Source organism: Pinus tabuliformis, chromosome 3_2 (genome assembly GCF_031772625.1).
Source record: "Pinus tabuliformis cultivar Carrire ecotype Pingquan chromosome 3_2, CPIR1, whole genome shotgun sequence".
Classification (NCBI taxonomy): Eukaryota; Viridiplantae; Streptophyta; class Pinopsida; order Pinales; family Pinaceae; genus Pinus; species Pinus tabuliformis.
This window is the reverse complement of record NC_142302.1, coordinates 363,376,263-363,390,449: the sequence shown is the minus strand read 5'-3', so window position 1 is coordinate 363,390,449 and position 14,187 is coordinate 363,376,263. Positions and strand designations below refer to the sequence as shown.

The window sequence follows — 14,187 nt, the reverse complement described above, 5'->3', positions numbered from 1 at the left end:
AAATGGAGCCTTCGAGAACATTCTGACCAAGGTTATTAGTAGTAGTAGAAAGGATTAGGAAAACAAACTTATAGAAGCCACTTGGGCCTACAATACCCCTTGGAAAGCTAGCACTAGATTTACTCCATTTGAATTAGGCTATGGGAAGAAGGCATTGTTGTCCATTGAATTTGAATACAATTCCCTAAGAATGGTGACTTACTTAGACTTGGACCTCACTACAACACATCAAGAGATATTTCTACAACTCAATGGTTTATATGAATTCAAATTGTAGGCTCTCCTACACACTAAGGTAGTCCATCTATAGAGGAATATTTCCCATGACAAACATATTAGGGAGACAAATTTTCAAGAAGGTGATTGGGCCCTTCTATATGATTCAAGATTCAAGGATTTCAAAGGAAAATTAGTGACAAGATGATTGGGGCCATACCTAGTGGAAACACTTCATGGGAATGGGTTTGTCCAAATTAGAACAATTGATGAGGAAGCTATCTCGTTTCTTTTAATCGTTACAAGTTGAGGTTGTACAAGATACCTTTGTTCAAAGAAGTTTTTTTTTAGTTCAATTAGAAAGGATTTAAATGTGATTGGGAGGCTCACAATCGTTAATCCACCAAGCTTCTGAAAAATTAAAAAGTAAATAAAGGGCTTAGATGAAAACCTCCATGAGGCATCTAAGGCCAACTCTAGGGTTAAAAACCTATATGAGGTAACCCAAGAGAAAAACAAAAAGAGAAATAAGATGAAAATATCCCCACGTGAAAACCTTCTATAAGGCGCCTAGGGTAGGAATACAAGTTAAAAACCTCTCCAAAGGTAGTATGCATGTCTCAAGAAAACAAAAAATTACAAGGAGGAGTCCATACATAAATTCTTCTAATCTTTTCCCTTTGTAAGGCTCCAAACAATCAAGAAAGAAGTAATTGAAGGAATAGAGTCCACAATCCATTTCTCCATCTCCTTAGCCCAACCACTACATTTTCAAAATCATTTTTCCACCTCCCTACATATCTCCATCACTTCATGAGGAACTACGCCCTATTTTGCCTCAACCTTGTAATGATATAAGACTGCCCTAAATTGGTACAATATCAACCCAAAATTCTATAGGATTGAGATCCACATAGAAAATGGGACAAAAATTCATGTTTTTCCTTAGGAAAATGTTAGGAGGGGTCCACTCAACTTACTTCACCTCTCCTCCACTCCATTTAGCTAATACCATACTCAATATTCCACCTCTAACCATGGAAAAAAACAAAAAAAGGACTCTTTTTCACACTTTCACCACCATCATAAACTTTTGTGACTTTCCTTAGGCTCACCATGGTTTATCAAAGGCCATGCATGCAGTAAGAGGTTTTGGGGAAGAACTGTGTGACTACTACAGGAAAGAGATCACTCTTGTAGTAGCCTGCACATATCCAACCAAATCATGAGCAAAGGATTGTTGCAGTTGCAAAATGAATATTTAGCCACCCCAAAATACTAAGAGGCCATCACTAAGGCTTAGAGAAGTCACACAATCCTCGAGGAGAAACTGTAAGGTCATCAATCCACTCCATGTGGTAGATCAAACACTGGAAAATACCTGCATAAAAGATATATTGTTTTAGTCAGATACATCATCACATTGTTTTATTTAATAATGACTTGTGCATAAGCAAGAAAATGGATGAAAACACCTCCAGAGGATAGTTGATCGACCATCAGTACAACAACAACATGCATGCATCTCCAACAACTTGACATCATAGGTAGGCTCAAGTATGACACCCTCCACCTCTTCCCTATGCCCATAATGGTAAAAAGTGTGTTTAATGAGAGAGAATAGAGCTTTTAGGGGCAGGAGATGGCCAATAAAATTGCCACATTCGATTAGTAAACTTCAGTCTACTTAACCATCCATGCGACATGGAAAAGTCAAATAATGGGGAGTGGTAATTATGAGGAGCTGGGACAACAGCTAAAAGAGAAAAATATGGGAAAATTCCAAGTAACCAAGTGTGTCGAATCATTACCACAAAAAGAATAAAAGGACAAGGCTCAATTTCACTCGTACCAATGCTCATTCCCGAAAACAATTAGAAGATCCCACCAAAACATCAGAGGTTGAGCTAGATGCTACCAAAGGCTGCCTAAGGTGATACAGAAGAGCCATATACTTGGTCTACAAGAGGTATAGGATTGGAGACCACTGTTATAGGAGTGGTAGAATTGCTACAGGAATGCAGAGGAGGTACTATGGGATTGAACTAAGGGGAGAAAAGGAGCCCAAAACACTAAGAATTTTCATCAAACCCCCATGAACATGAAGGATTCATCCTAAAAATGGTAAGTGGCATCCTCCCTCCTCACTTTCCATACAATTTCATAAAGAATTCTGCTTTCTACAGGAATCTTGTAGCAAACCCTTGTAAGAGTCAATTCCTTTGAAAAATTCATTTTCTCACATCAGAAAGGCAAGGAAAGAGAAGAGGGAGTTTTTCACTAAAGTAAAAGGGTATCATCTTTCTCCTTCTCTCATCAAAAAAGCATCAACCACCCTATCTCTACCCCTACACCCTAGACTACTCAGAGAGAAAATTTGAATAATTCCCTTCGAATAATTCAAGGAAGGAGTAGTAGGAGCCATGGGGGGAGGTTTCAATCGAAGAGAGCCCTCAGACACTAAAAGAATCCATCAGCATCCTCCTGTTAGAGATATTTTTTTGAGACATCAGTGGATGGGGTTCTTTGAGCAGTTAAAGGGGTATGATGATGAGGTATCCCATGAGTTTTCCATGGCCCTCAATTCTCAGGGAGAAGATAATGCTACCACTATTGTTAGGGGAATTTCCATCCATATAAACGCATAACTCATTAGCAGAGTGACCACCATACCCTTAGGAGTTCGATGGGGCAAAGAGGATAAGACAATAAATGTCACAACCAAGAAAAACTTCTTCCTCCATAAAGAGAAGCTTGTTGAAGACAAAAATGGAGTGAGAAGAGAGAGCCTCCCTTACCCTTGGGATGAAGTAGCCTATCACATCCTCAAGTACATATATTGTGAGGGGAGCTTGAGCATTGTGCATTCTTATTAATTTAGGTTGCTCTATGAGCTAAGGTTCCAGATAGAGTTGCCAATTCCAAACAAGCTCAGTGTTCCACATTTCCTCTTACAATCCATCATTAAAATGAGCTAGAAAGTGAGGGAAGGGAAGCACCAACACATTTCCCATCATGGCCTCATCAACCTCATTATCATGGATGCCTTAAGCCACATGAAGAACCTTGTGTTGTGGGTTGACTTTATGGACATGGATAGCGAGGCCTTCATTGATACACAAGCCCTTACCTCAATACAGCAAGAAGAGACACCAAAATCCAGTGTTGGAGGTAGGAAAGAAGGGGAAGAGGAGGGAGAAGAGAAAAAGGGAAGAGAAAAGATAGAGGAGGAAGAAGGATGAGAACAAAAAAATGAGAGACGAGACCCCTGAGGATCGCTTTATATCCCAAAAGGTTAGAAAAGAGAGGTAACAAATAATCCTATCATTAGGGAACACATAACAATAGGTGGTTTCTACCTTGGCCACACTTAGCAACACTATCAAGCCCAAGAAAAGGAAACCCAAGCAAGGACCCTTGTAATTTAAGAAGAGAAATAGAACTAGGATAAAGAAAGGGAAACCTAAACCTCCTTCAATTGTTCTAATCAAAATTGATGAGGCTGGCTAGGAGAATTGGGACCTGTTGAAGGGAAAATTGAGGAGGTCACCTCCGCTAAAGTCAAGGGTAAATAGCCTTTCCCACCAATAAGGAGGCCCACCACTAGAGTAGTCACATCTATGAAGCTAAAAGCACAAGCTATCTAGATATAGGAGAAGGTAGAGGAGATACATGAGAAGGAATAGGAGCTACAGCACAAAGCAAAGGATCTATTGGCAAAAAAAAGGTTCCTATAGGAAGGAATGGATCTGCTATAGGAGCAATAGGGAATGTTATAGGAGAGGGAAGCCACATCAAAAAGGGAAGAAGAAGGTCTCCAAGAACTATGAGAGCTTGAACCAAAAGCTAACCTTGGATCCCACTATAAATTTATTGAGGGAGGCTAAGAAATTTGTAGTCCCCCTCTTATTCGAATTGGAAAAAGAGAGGGGCAGAACTCACAGATGGATGCTTATTGAAAAATCAAAGAAGGTAGAGGATGTGGGTCTTATGGAGGAGAAATTGGAACAAATGGGTAGAGAAATGGATGACCTAAACTTGAGGGAGTCAAGAATTAGAGAACAAATACAATTAGAAAATCAAATACTACATTATCACAATTTGTCTCTCTACCATTCCAAGATTACAAGAAGTTCATTGAGTTTATTTAGAAGGTTAGTAATGAGGATAAAGCCAAAATGCCTGAGTTCTATATGCATAATATGATCCTCATAGACATGAACTTTGGGGCCCTAACTCAATATTGGGGAACATGGAATTGGTTCCATTAGCCTCTTGGTTGGCCCATGTAGAAAAAGGTCTAAATAAGTGAAAAGGGTAATGACCAAGGAGGAAAGTGAAACTTTATACATTAGAATAGAGTTAGTGGACCCTAAGGATTTCATCAATAACCATAGCCTCATCTCCATTGATCTCAAATTGGCTCCTTAATACATGGCAACACAAGAACAAGTTATCCTCCATTTCAAGGAAACCTTTAGGTTGTTGGCGATTGAGAGCCTACAGTGTTTCCAAAGGATATGGCATGCTTTGCCTCATAGTTTGTAAATCAGAGAATATCACTCTCCTAAAATACTAAGGAATGCCCTTGAGAAAAACCCACTTTAAAAAAGGATCATTCAAAGATTTAAATATCAACTAGATAAGGCACAAAATTAGTCCTCCCTTACTGTTGGGCCTACAGGAGAGAAGAGACTAGGCAGAAGAAAGAAAAGAGTGGGCAAACATAGAGGCAACTGCAAGGTTCTGTCCATAGGAAAGGAAACCATCTAATGTTCCTTCGGATTTCGTAGAGGCCACCAGGGCCATGAATGAACTTCATATCAATGAGTGAGTTGCTCAAAGGATGAACAACACCTTCAATAGGGGGTGGTGATGGGTCCCATCAACTGGTATATTTGAGGCCCATTATACTATCCTATAGCCATTAAACTCTTTTTTTCTAATATTAATTTAAATTTCATATCCATAATGTGCTTAGTAGGAAGAATAAAGATTTTTTGTCATATTTCATGTCCTAATGTGGTTAATATGTAGAAAAAAGAAACAATTTTGGATATATATACTATGTAGAGGCACGTTGGAGGCATCTAGAGAGAATATAGGATGCATGTCCACTAAATTAACTCTCCAACTTGACTTGAGTCCCAAGATTCCTCACCAATAGCTCAAAGTTCACTGGCATCTAACGAAATCAAGTACATGTGAAGACCCAAGGGAACTAGATCCACCAATTTTGAGATTTTGGAGTGAATCCACCCTCCTTTCAAGGGAGCTGCCGCTCATCAACGTTTTTTTTTAAATAAATAAGCCCAAGGGCTCATTAGCATTCAAAATTTTAGATCTAGGAAGAGTTATTGGATGTCGAGTACTTGAGATTGTTATGTTCATTTTGAGACTATGTATTTACACTCTATTTTCTTTTAATGAAAGATTTGCATCTAAGTTAGCTTAAGAGGGTTGGAACCCTTGGGTTAGGGCCCAACCCAGAGGCTTTAGTATCTCCCTTGTATTCTTCCATGTTCTTGTTCAATTCATTATATTTCTTTCCTTTTTTAAGTAGGCATTATATTGCAAAAAATGTAGTTGTAGATTCGATCACCACCTATCTTGTGGGAAGTGTGGTTGAAAATTCTACAAAAACAAGGAAAAAATATGTGTTTATTATTTCTTGGAAATTGCAAGGTTGGATTGAAATTATTTTAAGTCTTGGTTTCTACACATTATGAGTTAGTATAATTATTTGGAAATTATATTAGATGGATCTTGTAGGATGGAATAGATCTTGAAGAAATAAAATTGAACTCATCCTTTCCACTTTGATTAATTTTATTGCAATAATTATTAGTAGATGTGTGTTCTTGATTGCTAGTCTACAGGGTCTGCTAGTGTATTGAAGGGGTTGGAACACTCATCCAAATCCACTTAGGCATCTCCATTATCCCCTTGAACACCTCATAGTTCTATCAAGCTATGCCGCTGACATCATATTTTCAAGGCCAAAGAGAGACACCATGGCCATGAACATTTGTGCAAGATAGGCCTCCTAGGGGTGCTAAGTTTGGAAAAATACCACAAACATCCTTCATTCATCCTCATCCACCTTCCTTGACCCTTAGAATACCTTCTTTCCCCTTAGAAATCTTTCATACCCACTCTTGTAGCAGAACAATGCACTCTTGTAGCAAAACAAATCCTCCTGTAGCACCTTGTAGCACTCTTGTAGTACTATCTGAATTCAACTAGATTTACTCTATGATCTTGAACTTTTCATTTTGAATTTGAATAATTCCCCCTAGGCTTTGATTCAATGATTAGGGAGACTCTAGGGCCACTCTAGGCCCATCCTTCCCCCCTTGCAAACACAAAACAATAAGTAGATTAGAATTAGTTTTTTGAAGCCCATAGTCATGCGTTGTAGACTGAATTTCTTCCTCTCAAGCAATTTTAAATTAGTTTAATGATTTAGATAAATAGAAAATTGATTTGATTAGTTTTCAAATAAAGTAGCATTGCTTATTTTTGCAACTAGTGTATCCTTTTCCTTTCTTGTAGTTACAAGTAGCCTCTACATTTAATGAATGGTACTTTCATTTCTACAATTAGAATAATGTTCATATCCTTGCAATTATGATATGTTTTCATGTAAATTCTCTTTGTATTTAGCTTAAGGAGTGGTATATATATGCTTTTATCTGATCCAATGACTAAGGGTGACATGAGTAGAACTTAACCTACTGTGCATATAACACAGTCACCTCTAAGTTTGTATGAACACTGGGTTGATAATTTAAGTTGGTAGCCTTAGGAATTTCAATATCCTTTATGCAATACTAGGGCTCATAAAAAAGTATTGCACTTTTCCTCCCAAAACCTCTGAATACTCCTCTTTAAAATCCTACTAGCCATTATCACAAAGTCCAAATTAAATTTGAAATCTTGGCAATGGGACCATTTGTTGGTAAAAAATATTATAGAGATGAGGGTTCTGTTTTAGGGTTCATCAAAATGGTTCCACTATAGTCTAGCTTTTGCTAACATTTTCCATCCTCCACAAGGCAAGAAGGTCTCACCTTACGTGTTGGCAGGAATTAAGTGTATTGTTGGGGTTTTTAGAAGGTGAGTGAATGCATTTTCTAGTTATATAAAGCACTAACCATTAAACTATTATAGAGCGAATCAAAGAGACATCATGAATGAACTTAATAGGAATTTAAACTAGCATTTGCACCAGATGTTGCAAAGAAAACGCCGTAAGGCATAAAGTGCGGAAATCCATTATGTATAGTTTCTAGAGAAATCACAACGTTTCCATGAAGAGTTTCAATAATTGGTAGAAAAGATAAACATCAAACCACACAAAAAGAGTCATAGTCCAGGAACGATGTGGATACACTCCAAATAAACATATTTCAGAATTTATGTGTTATATGCGACACTAAAAGAGAGTCATAGTCGAGGAAAGATGCAGATTTATTCACAATAAACATTATTTCAGAAATATATGCTCCCAATAAACACTATTTCAGAATTTCTTGCGTTTGATGCGACAGTACATTCGATTTCTTTGAAGGCTTTCTATGTTATCTGACCTACTGAACATAACAATTGAAAGGAATGGCCAGTAGGAGCTTTCTTTCCACCCTCCGACCTCCTCCGTTGCTACTTCCTCACAGCAATCTTCTTCTTCCTGCAATTTCCAATCACCATAATATAAAAAAAACATATTTAAGTTCATAGAATTGAAGTAATTTGATGGGAATTTATATGAAAAAACACAATTACATGTTAGGGTTATGGAATCGAAATTAATTTGATAATAAATTCTGGGAATATTTTAGAATTTGAGAATATGATAGAATCTGCCTGGTCAAAAATTCTGGGAATATTTTAGAATTTGAGAATATGATAGAATCTGCCTGGTCAATTTGTTTGACCTGTTTCACCTTAATCTTATTTGTAATCTCTCTAAGATTCTCATATTCTACAATATTCATGGATCTTGAATATACTCAAAACCTACCATATTCATGGATCCATGAAATTCTAGAAAAGTATTTAACTTTAAAGTTTAAACTTTGTATTGCTCCCTAAGATTCTCAAATTCTATATTCATATATCTTGAATATTCTCAAAATCTACAATACATCATCCTTTATATCCTTAAATCCATTAAATTCTAAAAAGATATTTAACTTTAAAAGATCTAGAAGGAATAAGTTTAAACTTTTTATTGAAATTATCTTCTTACATCTGTAAAACAAAATTTGAAAATGAAATTCACAGTGATTGGTCAATATCCAGAGCTAATATGAATCCATCCTATTACCATTCAAAAAAACATTTCTGATATAAAGAGCCTCTGCATATATAGAATCTACCTTAATAGTGAATGTGAGGCCAACTTTTATCTCCCCACAGTTGTTCTGGTCAGGAAGGACAACATTGTAGGAAGTCGGGGTAGGCTTCCTTCCATGAATACTCCCTCTAGGGGAATGTTGTGCACCACAATCAGAAATATAAAGATATATGATCAGAAAACAGAAATATTGAGAAACGATGAAAGACTGCAGGATCTGAAAAAATGACCCAGATCATAATGCTGGAGACTCATCTGCACCTTGCTTCCCCAACGAAGTCATCCGCGTTTCCACTATCGCTGTCCATTATTTTTAAGGTGGGTTCAGTAACTCCGTCGGCTATAGTGAAAACAAATTGCTCATTCCACTCGGGATTGCTACCTTTACCTGCAATTTCAGAGATCCAATCTATTAATTTTTAACTCTATATATTTTTGGGGGAAAATTTTGTGAAATCTTCCTACTTCCCCTGCATATAGAAAAGATTTGTGTAATTTCTTCTTCCCACAGATAATCCAGAGGCACTCAGTCATAACTAAAACCTCACCATGAACTCTTTCTTAAAACGATGTAACCATTTTCTCCATTGTTTGAAAAGAATTTAAACCCTGGATACCTATAAACAAACTTAAAAATTATGCGAACGAAAGAATTTTATCAGAGATTGGGGATCTTCCCGTTTCCTCTTTTCTTTCTTCGCGGATATTTAGAATCGATTCTGATGAGTAGTAGAGCAAAACCCATGTAAATAAATTTACTAAATTCAGGCATTTACAATTTCTCAGGTACTTGTGGATTCATTACCTCGGCATCCAACAACAGCAATGATGCCCCTAGCCAAGATGGGATAGTGGAGATGTTTAGAGATCCATCTCTTAAAACTAGGTCTGGGGATCGCTAGAATGAACAGAAAAAACCCTTCAACGAGGGACCTAGATGAGAGGTTTTTGAAAATACTGAAGATTTTCAAGTGGGGACCTGATGCTGAAAAGGCCATAGAAGTCCTACTGCTGAAGGTGGATCACAAATTGGTTAGGGAGGTTTTGAAGCTTGATGTAGAAATTGGTGTAAAGTTATAGTTTTTCAAGTGGGCTACCACGAAAAAGAATTTCAAGCATGATTCCACCACATATATGCCCCTCATCCGTTGCTTAGCGCATGCGGGACTAGTGGGGGAAATGTGGGAGACAGTGCAAAAGATGGTGAAAAGTGACCGTGGCATCAATCCTAGCATATTGTCTGAAATTATTAGGATACTAGGCAAGAAGTGCAAACCCAATGTTTATGCTTATAATTGCATGTTTAGTGTGCTGATGAAGGCAAATTGTCATGATAAGGTGCAAGAGCTTTACAGGGAAATGTGCAATGAAGGGAAATGTTTTCCCGATACGGTAACTTATACTATGCTCATCTCCAACTTTGGGAAACTTGGAGATGTGGACTCTGCGATTAAGCTTTTTGAAGAAATGAAGGAGAATGGTCTGCAACCTAGTGCGAAGATCTATACGATCCTAGTTGGAAGCTTGTTTAAATCAAACAGATGCATAGAGGCCTTGAAGTTGTTCGAGGAAATGAAGGATACACGTTGTACACCGAATGTGTTTACATACACTGAAGTAATAAATGGGCTAGGCAAAGCAGGGAGATTCCAAGAGGCATACAGAATATTTCAAGATATGCAGAAAGATGGTTGCTCTCCCGATGTGGTCATGTTCAAAAAACTGATCGATATGATGGGTGATGCAGGCCTACTTGATGATGCTCTGAAGCTATTTGGACAGATGGAAACTGTAGGATGCAATCCTACTGTGGTAACATATAACAGTGTCATGGAAGCTCTTTTCAAATCTAACAATCCATCAGAGGCGTTGCATTGGTTTGAGAGAATGAATGGAAAAGGCATTGCTCCAAGTTCGTTTACATATTCCATTCTAATTGCTGGTTTATGCAAGGCGAACAGATTGGAAAAGGCATTGATGCTTCTTGAAGAGATGGACGAGAAGGGCTTTCCGCCTTGCCCTGCTGCCTATTGTAGTTTGATTGATGCACTTGGTAAGGCACGCCGTTATGATGCAACAGTGGAATTATTTAAGGAAATGAAAGAAAACAACACTCCTTCCAGCTCAAGGCTCTATGCAGTGATGATTAAACACCTTAGTAAAGCAGGGCGTATTGATGCAACCATTAAACTATTTGAAGAAATGCAAAGTGAGGGATGTATTCCTCATGTGTATTCCTACAATGCATTAATGTCTGGCCTGGTAAGAGCAGGCATGGTTGATGAAGCTCATTCATGGCTTAAAAAATTGCAGGATCGAGGATGTAAACCTGATATTAGTAGCCATAATATAGTTTTGAATCGTTTGTCTAAGGCAGGTAGACCAACAGAGGCCTTTAAGATGTTCGAGAAAATGAAAAATTTGGAGATTCAGCCAGATGCTGTATCTTACAACGCAGTTCTTAGTGCACTTAGCAATGCGGGCATGTTTGATGAAGCAGTCAAATTAATGAAGGAAATGACTTCTAAAGGATTTTCATATAATTTTATTACATATTCTTCAATATTAGAGGCTATGGGTAGAGTTGATGAAGACTGCAAACCATTCATTCAATAAGGAGTTCTTTCGATTCTCCTATGCTTCCTGGTTGATAGTGATGGTTGCATTTGTGGATTGGCTTTCTGGTTTCAGTGGGGATGATGGATTTCCTGAACGGTGAACCTCATGCAAAATGAGAGTTGCCTTGCCACTGTTTCATATGTCTGGAATATTACCATTTGTAATTTCTTTATCATCTTGATTATTACCAAAAACATGCAGGAATCATGTTCAAAGTAAGCTGCTTATACAAAATGGAATCTGTATTGTGGCCATTTTACACAGGTCATCCTGGTAAGCATATTTTGATGTTTGCTTATATTCTTGTCATCTGAGCAGCATTATCATTCCTGTACTAATTAAAGTCCCCAACTATAAAAGATGCAACTCACAGAACCTAATGACGAAGTAAGAAAGGAAGACTAGACTGCATCCCTGGAAATAAACAACTCCTGTCTGAAATCAACAACCAACACAATCTAGAGAAATATTATTATATCAACCATCAAAAACACAGTTTGTACAGAATGGGAGTTGCAGTTAACCAGATGTTTTACAATGACTTACTTCCACATCATTAACTGATCATGTGTTATTGCACAGAAGATAAACGGTTATGTTGCTCTTTCTATAAGGCTTGGCCCGATTAGATTTGTATCAACTAGTTGAAAGGGTGATCACTTAACGAGGGTTTCTGTTATCATTAACCTACTCATCCTAATTGTTTCTTCCCGGGTAAGGTAGGTGCCCTACAAGCCTGGGTGGTCAAAGGCATCCATGGAGAAGGCTTATCAAAAGGGTAATTGCTTAACAAAGTTTGCTGGTATAGTTATCCTGCTTGGGTTAAACTTTAAAGCATAGCTAACATTTTTGGCTGCGACAGGCCAAAAAATTTGAAAATTTGTGAATAATTCAGTGTTGTATTATTCAGTTCTAATTGGATCTGATCTGGTTGCAATACAAGCCAAAAAATTTGAAAATTTGTGAATAATTCAGTTTAGCTATATTATTCACTTCTAATTGGGTCTGATCTGGTTGGGCCTTTGATAATCGCTGACAAACCACCCAATGCGATGTCAAGCAAGCCGATCTGATCCCCTCCAAAATACGGTTTTCCTGCGAAGCACTGGTTATTGAATAGAAAAATAATATTTTTAACTTTCCAAGACACGAATAGCAGATAAGGAAAGGATCGATGAGATACGAATGCAGGCGATTACTAAGAATGAACTAAATTACCTTATCGTCTACAAAGGTACCCCAGAAACGAGCAATGGCTCAGTCATATGGATCTTTGAGAATTCTTGCGAACAGGGTTCGATTTCAGGAGTAGCTCGCTCTTAGCTCTGAGATTCTCTTCCGCGAACTGGTAATCGATACCTAGCAAGAGCTATGTGAACCCGCACAATGAAGAGTGTTCGATTTCAGGAGCAGCTCACTCTTAGCTCTGAGATTCTCTTCCACGAACTGGTAATCGATACCTAGTAAGAGCTATGCAAACCCGCACAATGAAGGGACTCAGAGTCATACCGAACCGCTTTACCTGCCCCTTCTCTCCCCGTTTTTTTATTTCAGTTTTATTACAGTTTTCGATCAACGATCAAAATTTGTTCAATCGTCTAACACCACCAATCTACAGTGAACAATAGGACACGGTGGCGGCTGGGGCTATTCATTTCAAAAGGAAATGCCTTACGGCGTAAATATTTGAGATAAGTGCGTAACCTCACATAAACACATACATTACATAATGAATATCCCTGCAAATAGCCTCATTTTATTAATATCAGGCCAAACAAGTATTACAATGAAAAATTTGTAGTAATATGACTAGATATTTCATAGATCATCCACTAAAGCCTCAATTAAAGATACAAGAATACAAGGTCAGAACCTCAGTATGTGTTTTGATAGCATGTTGGCCCCTTTTTCAACAACTCACTCATGTGCAACTTTCCTTGTATCTTCTTATATAACTTTGGCTGGTTTGATATTATCAACCAATCCACTCCCTTAATGTGGTTAGATTTAACTCCCACATCTTGGCATGATTTTTTTTAATTAGTCTTTGACTTGATTAGTTATAACTCATATCCCCTTGATGTTTTGAATCCTTCTTTCACACTCACTTGACAATTTCCGAAATAACCACTTGGTCCATCTATCATTTTTTTCTTCCTCCTTTCTTCTTTTCATCATTGATTTCTAATCAATTTAAACATTCTTATTCAATCTCTCCATTTATTTTTTCCATGACTTCTTTCTACTCAAAATTGACTAAAAAATGAGGGACCCAATAATAGTTCTTGGTGCCAAATCAATGGTGAAATCTATATCTCATCGTGGAGGTAATCCCAAAATCTCATCAAACATATCTGCAAATTCCTTTAATAATAGGTAATTCTCCAAACTTGAATGTTGATCCATATTTTGTTCCTCTAAGTGAGCTAGAAATATTTAAAACCCCTTTCTAAATTTTTCTTCAACTACATAACTGATATTTTCCTAATGGATATCAACCTTTGTATCCCCTAGAATTGTCTCTATTATCCCTCAACATTGAGACAAATGAAGAATTTTCTTTAGAAGTCCAAAACTACATGATCCTTTTCCAGCCATTCCATGCCAATTAGGAGGTCATAAGAACCCAAGGATATGACATTTAATTCCATGCTTGTGTCCAACCCATTCATGATAATGAGACATCCCTTCACCAACTTTGTTATTTTTCTCTTTGCACATATTTCTAATTGAACCAACCATTCCTTATGATGCTAGGTTTTCTTTAAACTAAATTTCTCAACCAATTTTGGATCAATGTAATTATGACTAGCTAAAGAATAAATTAAAATAGTAATAGGTTGATTGTTTAGCTTACCTTTAATTTCAAACACATGTTCTTGGTGCTTAGCCTACCTGTTATCTAGTGTTACATATATTTTTCATATGCTTCTATCCACATATTCCATTGTCTTAGTTGATTGTATGTTGTGCACAACTCTCATCTTTCCCAT

General features: G+C 37.4%; 1 pseudogene; it reads left to right on the top strand.

Annotated features, from left to right (window-relative positions):
- LOC149180948 (uncharacterized) overlaps positions 1–11,191 on the top strand; it is a 37,189-nt pseudogene extending 25,998 nt beyond the window's left edge.
- The last annotated feature ends 2,996 nt before the right edge of the window (positions 11,192–14,187 follow it).